The following is a 16235-nucleotide window of genomic DNA, read 5'->3' on the forward strand; positions in this document are numbered from 1 at the left end:
CATAGAATATCTGGTTACATTATTTTAAAAATGAGCAACCTTATTATCAATAGTGTTTCTGAGAACCCAGCATTCTTTAGAAAATGCTAGCTCTCCAGGGCTGGCAAAAGCTGCAAAGCAGACACATTCTCTAGCCTGCCACCCTCTCCCTCAGGCATCACCCAGCCAAATCCAACAGCCCAGCTTAACAGAAACAAACACCAAGACTCAACATCTCCTAAGGAGCTGAGTCCTGGGTGATGGAAGGAAGGAGTGGGATCTCTTTCCCTGGTGGTCTTAAAGAATAGGAGAGACTTTTGTAATACGTGTACTGAGTTGGAATTTTAAAAAGCTCAGTACATAGTTCCCTACTTTCTTGAATAGGAGATGGTGAACAACATAATTTAAACTTCCTTTCATACACGTATTTTACGCACATTCTGTGCTCAGCATTGTGTCAAAAGCAGTGTTTTTATTTCAAAACACTTGAGAGAGTGCTGAGTTAGCATCCCAGTATTAGTGAGAACATTGGATGAGACCCTGGGTTTCATTCCTCAGTTTTAGCCTGCATTTGGGTAATCATCAACAATTGAAATTTTCCATGCCTCCGCTTCTTCACCTGTAAAATAGTGATCGTTATTGTGAGGGTAAAATGAAATAATGCATGGGAAAATGTCTTGCAAATTAGAAAGTCTTCAACACTTAAAAAATTTATGTTTCTCTTAGTATGATCACCGACTCGATGGACATGAGTTTGACTGAACTCCAGGAGTTGGTGATGGACAGGGAGGCCTGACGGGATGTGATTCATGGGGTCGCAGAGAGTCGGACACGACTGAGCGACTGAAATGAACTGAACTGAACTGAATGGGAATACTTAGAACTTTCTAATTCCTCCTCAACTAGATATAGACACTTGACAGTTTTCAGTTCAGTTCAGTCACTCAGTCGTGTCTGAGTTTTTGTGACCCCATGGACTGCAGCACTTCAGGCTTCCCTTTCTATCACCAACTCCTGGAGTTACTCAAACTCATGTCCATCCAGTTGGTCATGCCATCCAACTATCTCATCCTCTGTCATCTCCTTCTCCTCCTGTCTTCAATCTTTCCCAGCATCAGGGAGTTTTAGAGGACAAAACGGCAGTTTGAAATAAAAACACTGCTTTTGACACAATGCTGAGCACAGAATGAGCATAAAATACACATATGAAGGAATGTTTAAATTATGTTGTTCATCATCTCCTATTTAAGAAAGTAGGGAACTATCTATTGAGTGTTTTAAAATTCCAAATATCTCTGTCTCATCAATCTATATGCTATCCATATATCTATGCATCTATCTGTGTATCTATGTATCTGAATATCTATCTGTCTATCTACTACCATGTACATTTCTTTATCTTCAAAGTGCGAGTATCAGCTCCCAAGGGTTTCTTGTTTATGAGACAGCTCAGTGGCTCATATAGAGATGAGGACTCATCACTGAGATGCCAATTCAAGAGTCCTGCTCCTCACTAGCTGTGACTTAAGTCACTCTACCTAACTTCTCTGATCTTCACTTATGACATTGGTAAGTTGGGTCAAGGTCTATCTCACCAATTATGGTGAGGATGGAATGAGATAGCATATGCAAAGCATACATTATCATTCCTAGCACATTACACATTCAGCACAAGTTTGACCTTTTACCAACATGATAAATGGGGGAAGAGGAGGGAAGGAAGTTACAGACATATGTGGGAATGACACATGTGGCAAGTATCAAGGTCAAGGTCAAAGGTGAGAGGGAATGTCATTTGATAGTCCTAAAAAACAGTCCAGCCTGATGCTGAGGTAAGCCTAAGGTTACAATGAAATCAGAGCTTTGAGACTGTGGTGCTGGAGAAGACTCTTGAGAGTCCCTTGGACTGCAAGGAGATCAAACCAGTATTCTAAAGGAGATCAATCCTGGGTGTTCATTGGAAGGACTGATGCTAAAGCTGAAACTCTAATACTTTGGCTACCTCATGCGACGGGTTGACTCACTGGAAAAGAGTCTGATGCTGGGAGGGATTGGGGGTGGAAGGAGACGGGGACGACAGAGAATGAGATGGCTGGATGGCATCACCGACTCGATGGACATGAGTTTGAGTGAGCTCCGGGAGTTGGTGATGGACAGGGAGGCCTGGCGTGCTGTGATTCATGGGGTCGCAAAGAGTCGGACACGACTGAGCGACTGAACTGAACTGAACTGAACTGATACTCCCATTTCAGTGAGATACCTACTGTCACTCAAGATTGTTTTGTTAAGTAGAGGAGACTCATTCAAGAGATACCAATCAGCCTGTTCAAGGCAACAACTGAAGTTCTGACTTCAGGCAGGTTAGGAACTGAAGTAAGAAGTGGGAAACATGATAGACATCTTTTCTTTCTCCATTTTCTCCCTAGGAGGCATCACCATGTCTCAAAGCTTTAAATATCATTCATGTGCTGGTGGGGGACTTCCCAGGAGGCACCAGCGGTAAAGAACCCATCTGCAAATGTAGGAGACAGAAGAGATCCAGGTTTGATCCCTGGGTCAGGAAGATCCACTGGAGGAGGGCATGGCAACCTGCTCCAGTATTTTTGCCTGGAGAATCTCATGGACAGAGGAGCCTGGCAGGGTACAGTTCATGTGGCTTAGCATGCATGCACGCACATGCTGATGACTGACTGCCAATTTGTATATCCCCCCTTCACGTCTCCCAAACTTTAGGTTTATAAATTCAGTGGTCTGCTCTATATTTCCCTTTGTATATGTTTTTTATACCTAAACGTATATCTGTATCATCTGGATCTAGATCTAGATATCTACTTTAAAAGCGCAAAACTCAGTTGCTAGTCTTGATCCATCTCTTCCTATATAACTTCCTCCTAACATCTTTTGACTCTCATTGGTTCCATGCATTATTATATAAATTTTAAAAGCACTGATATATCAATAAATGAAGTTTCAAGTTCTGTGCTAAGTACTGGGAAAATAGAATAAAGGATATTCCCTGCCCTCAAAGGGCTCATTAAGTAGTAGGGGAGATAGTACGTTGTCCTGAAGGTATTTTTCCATACATCTCAATGTTGTAAGATCTGCTGTAGGACAGAAAGGACAGGGAGATGTCCCCACAGAGCGATGATGAGAAGCTAACATTTTGAGCTGCTTCTTGAAGGATGATGATGTGGTTGTTGTGTATTGCATTGTGTATTGCAATGTTGTTGTTTTCAATGAGTTACTCTCAACCTATTTGAGAGGATTACACATACCCACCCCAAAGATGAACTTTGGCCATGTGACTTGCATTGGCCTCATGGGATGTGAGCAGAAATGTGGGCTACATTTGAGCAGAAGCCTTAAAAGGCATCACCAGCTTCTGTTGATCGTCTCCTTCTTTTGTAAGAATAATATGTTCCAGAGAGGGGCTTCTTCTTCAGCCTGTATCTCAAGATGAAGAAGATCTGTTGAAAAGAGCCGCAGCCAGTGTGAATCAGTAAGAAGTAAGACTTGGCTGCTGTAAGCTACTGAGATTTTTTGGGGAATTTACTGCTGCAACATAAATGACTAATGCTAACTAATAAAAATCTTGGTACCAGACCTGGAGTGCAACAGCAAACCCACACCATGTGCCACTGGCTTCCAGGTTGAGTGTCACACAGCAAGGAAACTTCCTGGGGACTCACTTAGTCAGTGGAGGAACATTTGGGAAAATTGTTACTTGCAATACTTTTGAGGGTGACACATTATGTTCCTGTATAAGATACCTGTATCTATATCTCATATACCTGTATCTCATACACACACCCTCTCAACTTTTTTTTTTCTGATCATCAGAAGATAATTCATTTTCTCCTTGGAAGGAGGAAGCAGAAATAAAAACAGAACAGTTCAACACCCAAGTCTTCAGTAGAAGTGACTAAAAATAAAATGTTTGGTATGAGAATATTTTTTCCTAAAAATGTGTCAAGCAATGGCATTTCAAGTTTGGGTTGGTGTGAGGTGAAACAGAAGTAGTACTTGCCTGGAGATGAGCCAGAGCATGGAACTGTGAATACACAAATCCGGAGAAAATAACAGATATTATGCAGGAAGCTTTGGGCTTTGGGGAAATTGCAGTCAAGTTTTCCTAAATCTGATTAGCACTAGCCTAGATAGAGGCAGCCAGGATCCCACTTCTGGCCTCGGCACTTCAGAGTCCTCCTTTCCAGCTCTCCTCCAGTGGTACCCCTCCCTGTGGAGTTTGCAGCGTTGAGAATCTGCCCATCTGAAATCCATTTCCTTCTGGCTCCATGGCACCTGGAATCCCTGATCCTATAGGTCCTAAGCTGGCTTCTTAGGCCCACACAGTCTTCTTGTTCAGGTCCCTCTGGAGAGTAGATCACCATACCAGTGTGTACATTTCTGGGCCAAGGAGTTTGGTTTGCAAGGATGTGGATGGAAGCTGGTTGCTGGACCTTAGGATCTTCATATTCATACATGTGAGCCCCTCCTGGTGCTGGATGGAGCTTGGAATGAAAGAGAAAAGGCTTAGTCCATTGGTACTCGTACTCTGGTCCCTGAAAATCTGAGAAGGAAGTTTATTTCCTAAGGACAGAGTGAGCCCAGTTGACACTCCATGTAGTGTAATTTGAGGGTTAGTCACTCAGTCATGTCTGACTCTTTGCACCCCATGGAGTGTTGCCAGCTGGGCTCCTTTGCCCATGGAATGCTCCAGGCAAGAATACTGGAGTGGTTAGCCATTCCCTTCTCCAGGGGATCTTCCTGACCCAGGAATCAAACCTGCGTCTCAGCATTGTAGGCAGATTCTTTACCTTCTGAGCCACCAGGGAATTTGAGGGGCACCTATAATACAAAGTGTGCTTTGGGTAAACCTGCTCTGAGAATTAGTCACAAACCTCCTCCCTAACTGGTATAGTAATGAAGCAGCAAGAAAAATCCAGCTACAATTTTAATTTTCCAAAGCTTATTATGCATTACGGTCTTGTAAGAAAAATATTTCATACGCAGCCACCTGTAAAGTGAAATAGGCTAAAGGCTTGGTTCTCACACAAGGCAATACTTTCTCCATTTGGAATGCAAGCAATGTTCTCTCCTCGGAAAGTTTATAGAGCTTATATCCTGCCTGTTCTCCTTTAATAAAGAAATGTTAAATATTTTAAAATAAACTTTCTTTAATGAGCCAGAAATACATGTCCTCCAGGTCTTTTGCTTCTTTAAACATCCTGAGGGCTATAAAATCCTCTGAGTTGGACTGAATGCCATGTCAGGGATGTGCTCTACTTGCTTGGTTTGGGGGGTCATTCTGGTCTTCAGGGCTACAGTTGGGGTGAGGGCAAGATTCCAAGCATCTCTGTTCCTTTATTTGCGTCTGTTGTCTAACTCATTTCTTCCTGAGAATTGACTGAATAAACGGAATGATTTCTGGCTTCTGTGCTTACATTTAAACAAATTAATTTTTACTGTAGTTGCTTTACAATGTTGTATTAGTTTCTACTGTACAGCAAAATGAATTAACCACACACACACATATATTCTTTCCCTTTTGGACTTCCTTCCCATTCAGGTCATCACAGTGCATTAAGTAGAGGTCTCTGAGCTTTACAGTATATTCTCATTAGTAATCTCTTCTATACCTCAGTAATGTATATGTGTCAATCCCAGTCTCCCAATTCTTTTCACCCTGCCTTTCCCCTTTAGTATCTATACATTTGCAGGATGTGGAAGCAACCTAGAAGCTCATGAACAGAGGACTGGATAAAGAAGATGTGGTACATATATACAATGGAATATCACTCACCCTTAAAAAGGAAGGAAATGGGATCATTTGCAGAAATGTGGAAGGCCCTAGAGACTGTCATACAGACTGAAGTAAGTCAGAAAGAGAAAAACAAATACCGTATATTAACACATATATGTGGAATCTAGAAAACTGGTATGAAGGATCCTATTTGTAAAGCAGAAATGGAGACACAGATGTAGAAAACAAATGTGCTTACTTTTCTTTGCTTTGAGAGACTTAAGCTCTCTACCATGTGTCCACTGTACACACAGAATTCTTCAAGTGTGAAGCAGTGTTTAAACTCATGTCCCAGCTATCCCTCATCCCTTAGGAGGAATGAGCTTCTAACCTGCAGAGAGGAAAGGGTACTGAATCCAGATTTCAAGTTCAAAGCCCTTCATTTACTAACTGGGAAATGCTGGGCAAGTCGATCAAAAATACTGTTAGAAAGAAGCCAGGCATTCACTTTCTCCTTCAAAAATTAACTTACCCCAGACAATTAAATATTAGGCAACATAGACACCAGAAAACAAAGATGAAATGCCCATGTAAACAAAGAGTGAGCAATTACTCTGTGACTTCTATGCTTGAATAGATTAGTAACACCTGCTTTGTCTCCCTCCCAGGCACGTTGTGAGGGCCAAATGTGAGGATGTTCTTGCTGTGCCCTATAGACAGAAGCAATCAATTGTCAGGAATAAGAGAGTGCTAGAAACAGACCTTATTTCGGAGTTTTACACATGGTTGGTATGCAGTAATGGTCTGAGATGAGTGTATCTGCTTTTTTCGGGTTTATAACTGTTTATTTGTTTTTTGTATTCTCTTCACAACTTCCTTTAAAAATATATTCAGGAGAAAACCAAGGTTGAAGAGAATTTCAGCAAGGTTTGTTCTGGTAATTTGAAAATGGGATGCCCCTGGGTTGTTGCCAAACCAGGCTTGGGACCTGGGTCTTGGATTAAGTGGATGATCTTTCACATTCAGAGGAGAGGAAAGCAGCAGGAGATCTCCAGTCTAACAATAGAGATCACTGTGCACTGGTGGGGCAATCAAGTCAAGAGTTAAAATCAGAATAATCGGAATACAAATCATAACACAGAAGAAGGAAACTTCCCATCCCTCCACACTCCCTGAGCCGTTGATTGGAATTACAGATACTGCTGTTCTCTCAGCAGAAATGTATTAAGACCATATGTAAAGATAAATGTTCTGGTTGGAGCAAGATAGGAAAACAGAAAGCAAAGAGCAAATCGGTGGGAGACCTCTTGGACTGCTGTTTCCACCCACACTAAAGAATACTCAGAACCATAGGAGGTTTAGATCCTCTTCACCTTTTCAATTTGCTCATTTATTCAATAAATATTTATGGAGTGCCTGCTGTGGGATCGGACTTCAGAAGGAAGCAAAATCTGGCATAGCCCCTGTCTTCTTGTGTGCTAGCAAAAGACACAGACATTAATCAAACAGTCACACAGCCTCATCCACAGCTGTGATAGTGATTGCGGTGAAGGTAAAGTGTACAGTACAAAGGGAGACTGTACTGAAAAGATTTGATCTCTAAAAGGAAGACACAATAGGATCCTCCAAGGAAATGATGCCTGACCTTGGCTTCCATTATCATGTCTTTTTCTCTTGTCTCTTCTACCTTTCTCTCCCATATTTTAGAGACTGTGGTGATTATGTTGGACACACCTGAACTACCCAGGATAATCTTACCATCCTTAATTGAATCACGTTGGAAAAGTCCCTTTTAAAATATAAGGTAACATGTTCACAGGTTTGGGAGGATGTGAACATCTTTGGTGGAGAAGGCAATGGCACCACACTCCAGTACTCTTGCCTGGAAAATCCCATGGGCGGAGAAGCGTGGTAGGCTGCAGTCCATGGGGTCGTGAAGAGTTGGACACGACTGAGTGACTTCACTTTTACTTTTCACTTTCATGCATTGGAGAAGGAATGGCAACCCCCTCCAGTGTTCTTGCCTGGAGAATCCCAGGGACGGGGGAAACTGGTGGGCTGCCGTCTATGGAGCTGCACAGAGCCAGACACTACTGAAGCAACTTAACAGCAGCAGCAGCAGCAGAACATCTTTGGGGAGTCATTATTCTACTGGCAATACAAGATCATCTGTTTTTAAACCTGAGGAGCAATTAGAGAATAAGTGGTATGTATATGAAAAGACATTGGGCTTCTCAGGTGGCGCTCGTTAAAGAATATGCGTGCCAATGCAGAAGACATAAGAGACGCGGTTTTCGATCCCTGGATCGGGAAAATCCCCTGGAGGAGGGCATGGCAATGCACTCTAGTACTCTTGCCTGCAGAATCCCATGGACAGAGGAGCCTGGTGGGCTACAGTCCATGGGGTTGCAAGGAGACGAGACTGAAACCGCTTAGCATGCACGTATGCACGAAAAGACATTGGCAGCCTTAGAAAACCGGAGATTGTAGTCTAACTGTATTAGGCTCAGCCAAAGAAAGTGGACGGAAGGCAAGCTCTCAGCAGGAGTAGTACTGAGGAAATGAGAGGCAGGGCCCGGAGCTTAATGCCTGAATGAAATGTTTATGATGTATAAGGCTGGTCCATTCTAAAGGCAAATAAAATTCCTGGTAATCCAAAGGATTTGTAAATTGATTTCAGAGTACACAGGTTCTGGCACTATGCCTTGCTGTGTCTGTATCAGGGCTACCTATGACAATCCCAGGGTGGTATTTCTCTAAATGCATTGCCCCTGTCCTGGGAAAGAGACTGGTTTCCTGTTCTTTTGGAGACTCCAAGATTGTGCTGTTTATTAAAATCACCATCCACTCCCTCACACACAACTCTTCCCAGAAGAATCTAAATTGCTTTAATCATATTGTATGTTTCCCTAGTAGAATTTTTCCAGTTCCAGTTTTTCCAGTTTGCTTCTATGGTCGTATATTTTTTCTTCCCTCTTCACTTTGTTCAGGCAATAAAAATAATCAGCCCATCTCTGGTATTGGATATCTACTAGAAAAACTCAAGGGGCTTTAGTAACAGAAATCAAGGGAGAGCAGAGAGAAGAGATGGGCTCCCCAAGTGGCACTAGTAAAGAACCCATCTGCCAATGCAGAAGACATAAGAGATGTGGGTTTGATCCCTGGGTTGGGAAGATCCCCTGGAGGAGGGCATGGCAACTCACTCCAGTAATTCTTGCCTGGAGAATCCTATGGACAGAGGGGCCAGGTGGACTGCAGTCCATAGGGTTGCACAGAGTCAGACATGACTGAGTGACTTAGCATGCAGAGAGAAGAGATACCACCATCTCCAAGTCCTGTTAGTCTAAGTGGACAGCTGTTGTTAGCAGTCTCTGCACATGTAAACCGAGACCACCTTCCTGTCACTTTACCACCCACAGATACTTTACATTCTCTCCAGTTCCATGCATGAAACCTTTCCAAGGAGTCAGGACCAGAAGAAGGTGGAGTAAAGGTAGGAGATTCCATGAATTGGCTGGGGCTTTTCCTGGAAGTCTTCTCAGTAAGGAAGCACAAAGCAGGATTTAAAACGTCATCATTGGATCCTCCCAAATTCACTGTGGAATCAGAGGTCTAATTTTTTTTTTTTCCTAAAATTCATGTTTCCCTTTTCTTTCCCTTTGGAGCTTCCATACTTTAACATGAACTGATTTATTCTTTAGGAAGAAGAGAAAATCGGAAAGCCTGAATAGGAGCTGAAATCCTCTGAGCGTCTGCGTTTTCCCATGTAGAAACAGAGGTTGAACCTTGGAAGAGGTTGAGGTTTCTTCTCTTTGCCAACCCCTTGCAGGGTATGCAGGAGAGATCCCTTCCATTCTCCTGGCCTGTAAGAGGCAGATAATCATGCCCTATCTTGGGAGAGATGATGCATGATAAGGTATGTAAAGCACTTATAAGGTAAGTGGCATCCAATAAGCTTTTAATAAATGTTCATTAGAAGGTAAGATAATGATGATGATGACAATAACAACTCCTCATTTGTCCTGACCCTCTCTTCTTATTTGGGTTCTCAATCATTAAAAAGGAGAAGACACTCAGAAAACCTCTAGTCCTTTTCCCAAGCTTTGCTCTATTGATAAAATTCTGGCAACTTATACTACCCCTTACTTAACTGGCCTGCACATAACACTTTTCTCAAGTTCAACCTCAGTTCTTTGTTATATCTTTGTTGGTCTCTTTCAGTTATCATGCTGAAGTGGTTATCTCGCCTCAATGGGAGTTGTTAATGGTGGAGTAGGATACCCTGGGGAGTAACTCTAGAGACACTGAGAATGCCCTAGCATCTGTTTCTTTAGATCCTACCACATTCCTCCCAAAGCACTCCTTTCAAAATGTGAGCTGTTAAACATGTTGAGAAGTTCTGGCTTAAATCATCAGGTCACACATTCCCCTTCCCTTCTCAGTTCACAGTGGGCTGTGAAGATGATCTGCTAAGTGTTCTCCTCCTTCCCACATAACCGGTTTGATTAGAGACAGGCCAATGTCTCAAACTTTCCTGAAGGCCTCTTCATGACCCTTCTGCTTTTTCATGCCTTGCCCTCAAAGAGCCCTTTTCCATCCTTCCCAGAGGGTCTAAAAGCTCATTTACAAGACTCACAGAGGGAAAGGAAGAAAAAGAACACAGAGAAGATGGTTCATTGCTCAACACTGCCCCTGACAACAGATCCCCAGCTTCCCCCTCTTTGCAGCCTGTAAACTGCTCTGTAAAAATTAAAGAGCAGGAATTTACAGGGCCCGAGAGGAGCCAGAAGGTGAAGACCCATCGCCAACCAACAGGTCAGGCATACTGATGAAGCGGGAACATGAGGCCTTGCCAATTTCTGGCCAATAAAATATCTTCTCTGCCTTCCCAGATCCTTGACCTTCTTTTTCCCACACAATACTGAGTTGGGACACAAATGAGGGAGAAGGTTAACCCAAAAAGCAGCAAAACAAAGCAAAATACCCAGTGTGTCCTGGTCTTTTAGGGGAAGAGTTGGATCATAATGGTCTCCTTCTTGGGCCCTTTATTCCTCTGTGGATCCCTTGGCCCCCTTGCCTGCTTAAGCACCTCCTGAGTTTTCATTTCAGGGAAGCCTGAGTTGGTTACTAGCAAAGACTGTTGCTAAAATAGTTGTAGGTGGAAATAGAAGCCCCAGGTCCTGCAGAAACTGGGATGACTGGGCGAATCTTGGCAGTGGTAGGAAAGATACAGGAGGTGGTTTGGGAGACCTGGCTGGGCTATGCTGGCATTGTGACTTTGACAGGTCATTTCGTGTGTGCTTAGTTGCTCAGTTGGGGACTTTTTGCAACCCCATGGACTGTAACTCGCCAGGCTCCTCAATCCGTGGAATTTTCCAGGCAAGAATTCTGGAGTGGAATGCTATTTTCTACTCCAGGTGACCTTCCAGACCTGAGAGGTCCCTTTAACCTCTCTGAATATCAGCTGCCTCATCCCTAAAAGGAGGAGAGTGGGGCTAAAATGGATCTTGAGACTTCTTTGTCTGCTGCTCGCTAGTTTTTAAATAGATCTGGAACCCAGGGGAGAACAGGTAGAATGTATCGGTAGGAGAAACATCTTGAGACAATATAGGACTGACGTTATCTAGGCTCAACCTTCTGAACGACCAAGTGTTACCTGTATTTTGTCATTTATCTAAGTCTTGCCAAGACTGTATTGATTGGTGTTCACATGATTGGGAATCCTTCCAGTTATTTGAGTTTGAGACAGAAAGCAAGAGCAAGAGCCAGAGAGAGGAAGATGGAGAATGAATAAACGTGGATTTGGTAAGAGCAATAACTATAGTAGAGGTATCAAATACTGGGGCAGACCAAAATTATGTTAACATTCTTTGGTTTCTTGTTTGAGGATAAAAAGTGTCTTCTCTATACTTTAGGGATGCAACCAGTCATTGCCCCTACACAAAACTCCTAAAGAGGTGATGAACTTGACTTACCATCAGACATCATGTGGCATGTTGCACGTATGGGGCTGAGAGATGGAGGGAGTTCAGAGGAGTTTCTGTTTGAGTAATGAGTTGCTGCAGAGTCATCTGCCAGTAATGTGGATTTGGCAAAAACAGGTCCATTTCCTAGATTAGAGCCCCCTGGAACCTAGAGAGAGTTGCACTAGGTCATCTCTGAGTTCCAGAAAATAAGAGTAGTTTTTGGTTGGTTGGTGTCTGAAATTCATACCCAAGTTAAATCACTCATTTGCCAATGGATGGCAAATGTAGCATATTCTGGACAGAATGCTCAGTGCTTTAGTCTCTTGACTCCCTGCCTAACTGTTTCTCCATGAGTTTATGGCCATTTAATTTCTACTGAATGCACAAAATCAGCAAAGCTGTACATTTCCTTCATTGCCAAACCTTTGTTCCTTTCGTTAAGATAATATGATTGAGAAAAAAGGGTGGATGATAGATCTTTTCTATTTGGAATGAAAGTCGTGATTGTGGGTTTGGATGGAGTCTCTCTAAATAGTCTATAAATACTCCCCAAGTAGCCTGAGTTTCTTCTTCCAGGCCTACTTTACCAACAAAGTAGCCTGAGGTGCTTGACAAACAGTTAGGGGGTGGTGATCTTAGAGCTAGGGGAACATATTCAGAGGGAATGTATTAGTCTGAGCCTTGGAAAAGTGACTCAGAAAGAGTAAACCATTGCACTAATGCCCAGTAAGTCAAAGCTGTTCTATAAAAAATATTTATTTTGTCATTGGTACAGTCTTAAGTTTATTGATTATATATTTTCTTTCTCTTAGTTTCTTTCTTGGTTGTATATGACTTCTCCACCTAGAAGGGGCTTTTGAGTTTCCAGTATAGACATCTGGAAGGTACGTGTATGTGAGTCTGTTGAGGGGAGGGTTTCCTAGCCTCGTTATTTAGGGTAGATGGGGCTGGATGAGGTCAGCTGTGTTTTTGAGAGTTCAGGTCAAGGCTCTAACTGGCAGGGAGCAGTCACATCCTCCAAACTTACTAGCCAAGTGCATGCTCTTCTGCAAGCCACTGAGCTGAAGATAAACATGGAGCCCATAATAGTTTTTTCACTTGATGTCCTTTATTACATGTTCCACACTTTAAATTCCTTTGCTTCACTTCTGTATTCATCTGGATCTTTCATAACAAACATTGAAGTAGAAAGAAAAAAAAAAAAAAGTAAACTCCCCTCTTCTACCCTTCCCATCCTTTCTGAGTGACTCACTTCAACCGGAACAATAAATGTTAATCAGTATGGTATGACAGCAGAAAAAAGACATCCACAGTGAAGCCATTTGAAGCAACCAGCTCCTTCCTCTGGGCAGCAGTGGGGCAATGTGGAACAATTTGGTTGTTTTAAAAATAGCATTTTTCAAAATTAGAGCTGTCTGTATCTACAGGATAGTCTGCAGGTCAGGGGTTGTGAAATGCCTGCACTAACCACCAAGCGTGAGCAGGCACTTTTAGTAGTGTTGGCTGGAAGGTGATACAGGCCACTAGACCCAAGCAATCAAGTCTACCTTCACCAGGGGAGATCGAGGGCAAAACAATGCTTCTTGTTTGCACTGGTGTTTTTCTCCATGGAACTCAGAGCTTCCGTGCGTGTATCCTCAACCATTATCCTCATTTTCTGACAGGTGCAATTACTCATCTCCTCTCCTCTGCCCATCTCCTGTTTTGTTTTTCTCTTCATGGGTCATACTTTCCAACAAGCCACAGATACACCTGGTATTCTAGAAAGGCTGTGGTCAACAGAGCGTACTTCTTGGAGATGGCTTAGCAGGTCCTGGAATGACCAGGAAGAACAACTTCAGCACCTGAAGAATGTGGTCACCTTTTAATTTGAAATTAACTGGTTGAGTCCTCATTAGCAGGAAGACTTCTCTCGAGATCCAAGAACTCCAGGGACATAGTCCAAAGTGCACAAACCTGTTTCCAGATACAGGTCTGAGAGAGAACTTGTGTGTACAGTCTGTTCAATTATGAATGCATGTTGTTTCAGCTCCTTCCATGAATGCTTTTGTTAAAAGCTGCCCTGCTACAGACTAATAGAGCAATGGCCATGCTCTCGTGGACCTGGATATGAATATCGGCGAGTGATTTCAAGACCACACATGGGCACCCAGGTTCTAGCCACAATGATCCACAATGTGAGAAAGGCTGTATTTGAGGTAATGAGGTCATTGTGGTGGTGTACTGGGAAAGGGGTTGGCAGAAGGGCTTCCAGTTCATTCAGGGTGAATTCTGCCCTTTGGGGCTATGATCTCCTCTCATTCTAGAAGATCTCAGTTGGGGCCATCCCAGTCTCCCTGATGGTCTGTATTATTCTGTTCAGGTCATTATAACAGAATATCATGTCTGAGTGGCTTAAACAACAGACAGTATCTTGTAGTTCTGGAGGCTAAGTCCAAGATCAAGGCACTGGCAGCCCTACTGATGAGGGCTCTCTTCCTGGTTTGCAGACGATTGTATCCTCATTGTATCCTATGAGGCAGGAAGCTCTCTTATGTCTCTTCTTCTAAAGGCACTAACTTTGTTTATGATGGCACCACCCTCACAATCTAATTACCCTCCCCAACCCCCACTTCCTAATACCATCACATTGGGGGTTAGGATTTAAACATACGAATTTGTGGGGAGTACAAACATTCATATGTTATAATAAGGTCTCTTTCCCAGGAAACGCTTTAGCCCTTTGTGAATTTGCCTTTCTCCTCTGCACATATTGTGAAAAGTATCCAATTTTCTTTATACTCCTTCCTTAAAGCAATGGGTGCCTGCTGGCCTTACATTCAGAAAACTAAGGGAAGTCACTTCGGTTGCTTTCACTATTTGGGGAAAAGTGCGGGGCTCTGTATGGCCAGCAGATGGAAAACTGGAGCGATGTTAAGAGAAGAGGCTGAAAATGCAGATGGGCACCTGGTAAAGCCAGGCTGTGGAGTTTTGATTGGAATCCTCCCTGGTGCCTTGCTACCTTGTCTTTCAGGTAAAGAGTCTGACCTAATTGTTTTCTATATTCTGTCTCATTGTACACACTATTCTACTGGGATAAGAAAGAAAATATTCCTTGATCAAATTGTGCTCTGGTGCAGCCCTTTGTTGTATTAACGAGTCATTGGTATGAGATCAGAAGTCATATTGTAAGAGCAAATCTCCCTTCCCAACCCTGTATATTGGCTGTGTCGATTCAGGGTCTGAGTTGTATATTTGTATATATTTTATATATAGAAATGAGTAGATGTTAATCCTAAAGTCCTACTTTACTCCCCCACTGCTGTCTCTTTTGGTAACCATAGGTTTGTTTTAAATGTCTGTGAGTCTATTTATTTTGTAAATAAGTTCATTTGTATAATTTTTTATATCCAGTATATAAATGATATCATATGATATTTCTCTTTCTCTGAGTTACTTCACTTAATATGGTAATCTCCAGCTATATCCATGTTGGTGCAGATGGCATTGTTTCATTTTTCATGGCTGAGTAATATTCCATTGTGTATGTATCTGTGTGTGTGTATAAGTAAGGTCCAAATTAAGTGCTTTGGGTATTCAGAGAAGGAGTTGTTCCTTAGCAGTGGGGCGGGAAGAGGGAGTTGACGAGTGATTTTTGGAGAAGGTGAATCTTGAGTGAGACTTGGCAGGTGGGTGGAAGGAGGGTGGAGATGTGGGATGGAGATGAGTGGAGAACACATCCCACAGAAAGGAGACCATGATTTCAGGGACATAGAAGGGTAGTACCGCGGATGAGTGGGGAAAAGTGCAGGGCTTAGTATGGTCAGGAGATAGAAAACTGGAGGCATGTCAAGAGAAAAGGCTGAAAATGCAGATGAGTAGCTGGTAGAGTCGGGCTGTGGAGTTTTGATTGGAATCTTTGGCAATGGGGGCCCCTGCAATAGATGTGTTTTTTTTTTTCAATAAAAGTTTTAATCCAGGAATTTGGATCCCTCTTCTTCACTATTTCTGTTCTATATAGTCATCCACTTGTACATTTAATGGCATATTGAGCAGGAGTATGATGGACGAGTCTTTTGGGGTTTCAGAGATCTGTATAATAATACACTATAAAAGGTCAGTACACTCACCTGTGCATTTTTGGGATGAAGATACTGAAACTTGAAACACATAGTAGTCAAGATTCTTACTTTTACTGGTGTATTTACAGGGTCCAAGGGGTAGATCAGGCTCAGGCTTGGGCTGAAGCTAGAGCTCAGATGATGCACTCAGGACTCCATACTCTACACCAGGACAGTTCACTCCCCCATCCAGGCTACAGTTTCAGAAAAGTGCCCCAGTAGTGGTGAAAGAGTCATCAGTGGTTCCAGGACAGTCACTTGGGAAACTGAATGTTCCATTAAAAAATTATGGATTCTAGAAGATGTGAAAATGTAAAAGGGCAGACCCATCCCCAATATCAGAGATTTATTTTCTCTATTGGAGTTAGAGCTTGATTCTTAGAGTCAGTGATGGAGAACACAGGGGTGGAAAATGTCCATTACCACTTGTTTTTTCTTAAGCTCCCG

Source organism: Moschus berezovskii, chromosome 2 (genome assembly GCF_049115385.1).
Source record: "Moschus berezovskii isolate FMDL1 chromosome 2, NW_MosBer_1.0, whole genome shotgun sequence".
Taxonomy (NCBI): Eukaryota; Metazoa; Chordata; class Mammalia; order Artiodactyla; family Moschidae; genus Moschus; species Moschus berezovskii.